General features: G+C 46.4%; 1 long non-coding RNA gene across 1 annotated transcript; it reads right to left on the bottom strand.

Annotated features, from left to right (window-relative positions):
* Positions 1 to 283: 283 nt before the first annotated feature.
* Positions 284 to 8611, bottom strand: LOC119141835. Its single transcript, XR_005102053.1, has 4 exons — positions 8466 to 8611; positions 7563 to 7621; positions 2510 to 2619; positions 284 to 435 (listed from the first exon to the last, which is right to left on the bottom strand). It is a non-coding gene; the product is annotated as an uncharacterized LOC119141835 (long non-coding RNA).
* Between the last annotated feature and the right edge of the window lie 174 nt (positions 8612 to 8785).

Genomic DNA, 8785 nt, shown 5'->3' with positions numbered 1-8785 from the left:
TTATTTTATCTATTTTATTTTACAGTTATGGTCTTCTTAATTTTCTGTTTTCATAGAGTTAGAATGTACGGTTACAAATCGGTTAATGTAATGGATTTCGCATCTTGAGTGATATTCTGGTCCTGTGAAAGTCAGTGACAAAACTCCCGAAGACTTCTGTAAGGCCACCTCTTCACCCCAAGCACTTTAACCCACATCAAACGTCGCTTATTTATACATCTGCTTTGGTTTTTATTCAGCTGAACACTCAAAGATTTCAATAGAACATAGACACAAGCAAAAATTAATACTCTTAAATCAAGTTTTATTTGTGTCTGTAACATAGCATGTAAGTAGATATTAAAATGCACATGTGTTTTCTGCTGATCTGTGAACACTAATGCATATTCCACACAGGGCTGAATGCACAATTCAAGCAACATCCACAGGAAATCCCTGCCAAAAGTGAGGAATAATGTCTTCAGGACAGACAAAACAAAGAGTTAGTCACCAAGAATATTGCTATAAATGATACCCTGGACAATAATAGGTGAAATTATTTTTCAGTTAGTGGGAGTTTCATTGCTGATGGCGCATAAATGAGGACACCTGTGGTTTATTTCATGCAAGCTGATGTTTTTCTCCACATTTCTTCTTCTTTATATATAGCCCTGCCACTTCTGCACCTATGAGGTATCCTTCTCTATCTACTAAACTTCCACACACGCATGGTTAAGTACGCTCTAATACACTACATTTGGCATGATGGTTTAAGGAAAGGACAATGGTTTGACTCAGAAATTAAATATCCTACTTTCATGGTGAGTCAAACAGGCTTCTCCTAGCAGTCAGTTTCAGCAGGGTCTCTTGCCCTTTTTGTTGGATCAATGATAAATCTTCCAAACAGCTTTCAGTCACTTCCCCTCAACTTTGCTGCACTAGTATCAGTCACAGCGGAGTGACTGAAACTCACTTAGGCAGGGTTGGAATGTCTCGGCTGTGGTTTACCTGGGACAGTCGCACTCAGGAGCAGGGGGTAGCTAAAGATTGCCAGGAATGAGTAAACACAGGAAGTCTCCACTCCCCTTCCCTCATTCCCTGGTAATACTGCAGGCTTCATTAGCAAATGCTTTTCAGCTCTGATAATCACCAGGAAACTCCAGCCTGCAGCCAGCCCGGGGAGAGGCTGCACCTGGCAGTAATGCTGTAGTCACCATCACCCTCCGACAGGCCAGAAGCTGTCTTCTCTGCACACATAAGAAATGTCTAGCTCCACAGCTACCTGTACTAGCTTCACTGCAGCTTCTCGCCAAGTAAAACCCTTTTAAATACAAGTACTATTGGCAGAGTACAGATAGCTGCCTGGATAAATCTAGACTACTGAACTTGTGCCTCCAGCATTCATATTATTACCTTTTCTGGCCCAATGCAATACAGGGAAAAGCGAAGAGAGAGCCCTTTCCATGGCAGTTAATTGAACTAGAGCTAGAAACACCATCCTGACAGTTTTCCTCTTAGCAGAATGATTACAGACAAGCAGACAAAGGTAAATAACCATTTCAGCTCTTTTTCCTGAATAACTTCTTGGTCAGATAAAGGATACTCAGAAAACACTGAAAAGACCCCATCAACTCCCCAGTGCCAATTCCCCACTGTATGCCACAAAAGCCACACTGTGCTACAAACTGGTGGCTCATCCCATGTCCTCCCTTGGAGAGGAATAATTTTCTGCTCTTACCCATGACACAGCAAGGACATTAACTCACCCTTGGCTAGGGCAGGTGCACAGGGGGGGTGGGAGAGAGGAGTTTCCACTAGTCTCCTGTTTTTGCCTTGCTCGCAGGTGTGAGCCAAGAGAAGGTGAACTACAGCCAGCCCACTTGGGGATGGTGACAGCTGGTCACCCCAGTGCCTTTCTAGACTGATCCACCATCTGATCCCTGTCCCAGAGCACTGTTATTTCCTGGCTATCCTGTTGTCAATTTTTCCACACAGAATTAGGTCCAAGTAGCTCATCAGGCTGTGTGGGAAGGTGACTGACACTAATGAAAACTGCTTTGCCAAGAGCAGGACACGCTTTTTTCTTCCCCAATACTTTGTCATGTCTTTCAACACATTTACAGTCACTCTTCTGTATCTTAGCAGGCCATAATGTGTTTGACATTAATTTCTCCTTTAGTATGTAAAAATATTCATATTGTTTAAAAGCAAGTGTAAACCTAGGGCAACTCAGCCTCTCATTACTTGTTTTACTTAAGTAATCTCGCAGGGTTGAAGGACAAAACCTGACTAAAGGATCATTTTCCAACAGCTGCTCATTTGTCAAGGTTTAACCAATCCCATTTTTCCTGCATTGCTTTACTATATCTCACTAATCTTTTGCTTCACAGAAAGACTATTTGCTGTGCTCTTACTTTGGTCCTCTTTCTTCCTTTCTCCTTCCCCCATCACTTGTCTCTGGTTTCCCTCCCTCCCACCCACACTGCACACTCTGCTTCATAAATTTTCTCAGCTGGAGCCTTCTCCTCACCTCTTCCATTTTGTCCTGGCTGCTCTTGTCCCCTCTGTCTCCTTCCTTTTTATTTATTTTTTTTTTTGTTTGTCAGTTGCAGGCCCTTTTTTCTTCCCACTGCCATGAATCTGAGGGTTAAAAAAAAAAATAATAAAGTCAGCTGGATGAGATTTAATGTTATGAATTCAAGTACGTGTGTGTTGGGGAGGAGGATGGAATAAAGCCTCTTTATTTCAGATACTGAAACCATTAAAGGTTTCTCTTTGGTAATATTGTATTGCCTGGTAATTCTACTTACTGAGTGTTCCTAAGGGCTCAGTTCAGCTGAACGGACACTGAAAGCAATGACTTTGACTTATTAAACTAACCACTTATTATTATTTAAAATTGGATTTGCTCTCAGTTTGATGCTGTAATTGTATTTAAAACACTTTTATTATAATATTGACTTCTTTCAGTGCAGTCTTCTCATTTATAATAATTTTACACTTAGTTCCTCCATCTAGATCTGAAATGTTCATTGCTTTTTTTGGGAGCCACTGAAATGGTTCACGGTGGTTCATATTTATCTGCTGCAAGAACACAGGCAAAGCCAAAATAAATCTCTTTTCTCACTGTTTGCCTTAAGCTCTTGATCAAGCCCCTGATTTTAGAGTCCTGATGAGCACAGAGGATTCACCCCAAGAAAACTCTATGAATTTGACTTAACTTTCCAATCAAAATATCTTTTACGTGTTTTCTGAGTCTCTCTACACCTCTTTGCTTGCTGTCCAAACAACTCAGTGTCAAACCTTAATCATATAAAGAGAAACAGCAGCTGAGAGACATATTTTATTCCATTCAGTTCTTCACTGTACTCAAAAAGGATGCAACATCTAAGCACAATGCTGGAAAAACTCGGGGAGGGGGTGGGGTGGGTGAATTTCTGAAGTAGTGAACTAAAAATTTAAGGCACAATACTTGAAACTAAACCACTGTGAAGTAATGGAGGAGCATACGGTCTCCTTCCATATTAAAACTGATGGGAAAGAAACCCTGAAAACTCTCTCTAGATGCTCTCTCTGCAGTTTCTGATTAATTCTCCTCTCAGAGACCCTACGAGAAGAGATGAATGTGAGATCATCAACATCCAACGTGTGAAGAAAGTAAGCTTCCCTTTATGGAAAATCCGATAGAGTTCAATAGCAAATAATTTTTCTAGTGACTTAAACAACTACCTACGGAATACAACAGATCTGTTATTTTTCTGTTGTGGAGCTCCATAGGCTAGTTAAAAATTACCATACACTCCCTTCCTGGTGAAATTTTATAAAACAGATCAGCAGCAGGTGAAATTGATACAGACACATTAACATTAACAAGATCGTGTTAATTTACACCAGAGGAGGATCTGGCCCATATGTGGCTAGAGTAATTTGACAATGAATCTCTGCAAATCTCTGTTGGTTTTAACGACAGTTAAATTTTACATCACTTTCCCATATTGATCTTCCACACTCAGTTATTCTGTCTTTTTAACAGGGAACCACTCCCTTCACCATATGGTCCAGCCGCTATCCACAGTATTCTCTGCTTATTTCACCATCATGTAACACTCTCCGGTTCTGGGAAGTAGATGACACAGTGACATGTGAATACTGCTCACGGTGCAACATGAATTTCTGTTGATTTTTCTGGCACAGTACAGCAGGGGCTGACCAGGGCAGCCTTCTGCATAAAACATCTGCTCCACAGCCTTGTTTGCCTTCCAAAATCCTCCATAGCTGTAAAGACCAACCTGAACACAATTGGCACAGACAGGCTCCCTTTCAGTTCCCAGGCAAATCTTTCAGTGGAGCTCCTGGTATTTCCAGTAAGCATTTTGAACAACTTGCCTGAATATTGAACATGTTGGGCACCCCTGCTGAGCGCACCCCAGGTCAGCCTACAGTCACCTGGGTGTTCATTCGGAAAATGTCTGAACAAACTGATTCAGAAAAGCAAATACATATATGCCATCCCGCAGCCTAAAAATGTGGCATTTCTAGTAAGGTCCTTAGTTATAGAAGGAATTCTGCAGGAGTTCACCAGCCATTAAAAATCTCATCAATGGAGGAAACTCGTGACCTAACTGTTTTTAATCTAATCTCATTCTACATGCTTACAGCAGTCTGCAAAATGTCTAGCACTCATAATTTTAAACTATGAGCCTGACTCTGCAGGAGTTAATTGGGCAAAAGAGCCTTTGCCATTTTACATTAAAAGACTGAGAATTGGGTCCATATTGGCTTTTATGACTCTTCTTTCCTTTAGCTGCAGTGTGCCCAAGAACAGCTACATGCTGGTTAAAAACCTGTTCCCTTTCAACCACATTTTTAGAGTACAGCTCAGTTTGGCGATTTCCTCTGAACTGCTTAAAAGAAAGATCTTATTTTTCTCTGTGTAGGAGTAATTACTTTGCCAGGCATTCAATAATGTTGTCTTGACAAAAATCATATTTGCACTTTGATGAGCTTTCACTATTGCTGTAAGATTAAAGAAGTCAACGCTTCTTTACGTTAAGATGTCCCTGTACTTAACATTTTGTTTTTATTTGTGGTGAGATACATCCTGACAGGTAAAGGCATCTCCTCTGATGCCAGAATGGGAAAGGGGGAAAAAGGAGTTACAAGCCCTCCTAAGATTACAGGCTTCAAGTGTCTTCTGGACATCAAAACTGTCTCAGACCTTCTTAGGGGAAAAACCCCAGAGTGTTTCTCAGACAGCTGTCAAAATCCTCAGCTCTGTCACTCTTGTGTGTTGCTTCTTGTCAACATGAAACTCTGCTGCACTTTGAATCTTTGAAACGGGGTCAAGAATGAACTGAACTGAATCTAACAATAACATCTGATACAGAAACTGGGGAATATTGCACAGGTTTTTCTGACATGGGAGGATAAGGAATGGGATGTGCTTAATGACAAGGTGCCATCGCACCCCTGCAGTATTCCAGCTCCTCAGGACTGTATCTAATGGGATGCTGCTCCTACAGTCACATGGCTCTGGGAAGTTGGTAGAGTGGGAAATATATGGGAAAAGTATACAGTGTTGGGCTTGCCAAGTCAACAGCGTCGAACTTCACAAAACCCAATTTAAAGAATCAGCTGCTGCCAGTGAAGGACACCCAAGAGCCATTCCCTCATGTAGGCCAGGTGTTCGACAAACTTCAAGTCAACATATTTCATATGTAATTGGGAGGGAGGGGTAGAGGTAACGTTTTCATATACACTCAAGTCACACCTTTGGTAGAGACCTTTTCTGAAGAGGGGTTGGAATGAGTTGGAGAACTTCTCTATAGCTCGTGTGAATTGCCCAGACAAGGCTTTTAAAATGCACAGCTCCATGGAGACCTTACCAAGAATTCCTGACTGGAAAACCCACTGTACACTACCTCTGCAGCTGCCAAAAAGCAGCCAGTGAAAAAATATGTCTTTTCCCATCAACAAGGGTAATAATTCCCTTCCCCAAGCCAGTGTGAGTAGCCCACAGTTGTTAACTAGTCCAGGGAAAACAAATAAGGTTGTGTCTCTGTTTTCAGAAAATCTGACAGCATGGAGAATTGAGATTGATATTAAAGTTCCACAAAAACAGCTTAAAAAACTTGGTGGGAGAGAAAGATCAGGACAACAATTTACAGGACTGGGTACAGAGACAGAAAGGGAACAGGGAGTCAGGTAAAAGAAAAGAGGGCGTTTTTTAAGCCATGAAGACACATCTTGATTTTGCAGATCAATTCCAGTGAGTTAAGAGCAAAAGCAGCAGTGAGGGAATGAAGGACAGCAGAGCTGACTTTTGTTTTGACAGAAGGCTAAATGAAAAGGGCTATGATGTGTGACTGAAGTGAAGAAATTAGGCAGTGCAGGCTTGGAAATAAGAATTTAAAGACAGGGAAAGAAAATGGCTGAATAGAAAAAACTTTCGTAAAAGAACTTGAATATGAAACTACTAGCAACTGGTGCCTTAGCTAGTACCAGTGTCTGGAAAATATAACTCTTTTGTGCTCCCTGCTTCTTGCAGAACTTTCATAATATAAAAATCTGGTCTGTATTTTTCAAACCCCTAAATAAAGGGGGGCAAACCTTCTCTGTCAGAGAGCCTCTTGATTAATGAAGAAATGCAAGTGTAAAATAAACCATTCAGTATTGCGGAAATATTTGTGAAGTATCTGAAGCACACAGCAAGGGCCCAATCTAGATCTGCTTACAGTTCAAACCCACAACAAAGTCAGTGGAAGTTCTGAACACCTCAAAACTGCGTAGTGATTGAGCATAATGTAATGACTGAATGTCAGCCTTCAGTATTCTTGAATGGGCATTTCCCACAAATCCTGACTGTGTTTGGTCTCAGTTCGCGTTTCCTGACAGGGGGAAAAGTAGCATGAGATGACTGGGGGCCTCTTTGTGGAAATGGAGTTAGGGGTCTTGGCAAATCATGGTACATTCATCTGGTTTACCCCCCTGACACACGCTTGGGTGCCCAGAAATTATTTGTACCAGTTCAGTTTCTCTAATTGCTTTCAGATCTAGGGTAAGTTTGTTCCACTAAAATTTATCCGTCCCCAGCAATTACTCTGTTTGGTGCAGAACTGGCTTCTGTTTTAGATTTTCAGGGAAAGAAAGAAAGAAAATATATATTAAGTCTCAGCTCCTTTGGTCAGAAAATTACCCTAAGTATACAATCAGTTTCAACTGTCTGAAAGGAAAGAAGAAACTTTTCCCTGATACAGATGAATGTTTTCCTTTGTAATCTAACAACTAGAAACTGAATGAATGCGTGTGTAATTTTAGATCCCAAATCAAATACCAAACCAAAACCAATTTCTCAAGAGTCTTTTCATTATCTGAAAATAAAAGGCTGAAAAACAGCTGTCGTAAACAAGCAATTACTTTCATTTTAATGCCACACTTAGTGGCCCGGCAGCAAAACCCCTAGTTGCAGTCTGTCCTTTCACTTACCTGGTTTGGGAAAAAAAGAAAGAAAAAAACCCCCAAGTATAAATCGTGTTAAAGCAATTGCACATGTAATGTAAATGAACCCTCTGGAAACTGGATACCTTCGCGCTGCAGTAACTCGAGGCTCTCCTTGCGGCGTTACTCCGGCGAGATCTGGAGGCTGGAAATTAACGCTACAACTGGAGGGGCTGCGCGCCGCGGCGGGGAGGCGTGCGGGGGGTGCGCAGCGCACCGACCCTCCGCCGCCCCGCCGGCTCCACGCCGCAGCCCGCCCCGCGGTCAGCAGCGGCGCGGTGGGGCAGACCCGCGCGGGGGCGGCCGAGCCCGCACCACCCGCTCTCGGGGCCGCCGTCCCGGGGCCGCGGCGCCGGCGGGGCCAGGGTGAAGGCGCGGGAGGCTCCGCCGCCGTGCGCGGCGGGTGGAAGAGCGGCGCCCGCCACAGTCCCCGCGGCCCGGGGCGGGGGGGATTACCGCCGGCGGCGGCGGGGGGCCTCGGCGCGGGGCCGGAGAAGGGGGGATTAATGCATTAGCGCCGCTTGCTCCTGCAGCTGGCTGGATCGGCTCCGAGACGGGGATTACCGCAGCGAGCGACCACCGAGGCGGGATTGGGCGAAGGGAAGGGGGGCAGGAATACAGGCGGGAGGGCGAGCCCCGCGCCAGCCGGCAGCTGCGGCTCCAGCCCCCGCGCCCCCCAGGGACACGGGGGATCGCGCCCGGGAGACCCGGCGCCCTCTGCCAGGCGGCGACATGCGCGGGGCTGCGCCGCCGCCCCGCACTCCGCAGCGGCCCCTACTGCCGCGCCCGCAGCCCGCGGAGCAGCCGCGGGTCCCCGGCACCGCGCACCGTGGCCCCGCCGCGGGCGGCCCGGGCTGCTCTTGCCGCTCATGGGCGGCTCCGCAAGCCCCGCTTCGGGCCCCCCGCCACGCCGCCGCCGGCCGGGGAGTTGGGGGCGGCGGCAGTTCCGGGGGCGGGGGCCAGAGGCCGCGGGTCCCCTCCGCTCGCACCTGCTTGGCGTAAGCCCGGTAACGCTCGGCAGCGGCCCCGCGCCGGCGAGGAGGAAGCGCTGGGAGAGGAACCGCCCCCCGCCGGCACGGGCAGGCAGCGCCTCCGCGTAGCCGCCGCCGTCGCCCCCGCCCGGGGCTCTACGGTGGCCGCCCCGCCCCGGCAGACCCCGCCCCCCCGGAGGCCCCGCCCACGGGGCGGTGCTGCCGGGCGTGTGCCCCGTCCGGCGGAGCGGGGCGGGGCGAGCGGAGGGGCGGGGAACGGGGCGCGCCCGTCCGCCCGCCCGCCGCTGTCCAGTCCGGGCTTTGTCTCCGCCTCCGCT

Source organism: Falco rusticolus, chromosome Z (genome assembly GCF_015220075.1).
Source record: "Falco rusticolus isolate bFalRus1 chromosome Z, bFalRus1.pri, whole genome shotgun sequence".
In the NCBI taxonomy this organism is placed as follows: Eukaryota; Metazoa; Chordata; class Aves; order Falconiformes; family Falconidae; genus Falco; species Falco rusticolus.
The sequence above is the reverse complement of the archived record's forward strand: the minus strand, read 5'-3'. Positions and strand labels throughout refer to the sequence as shown.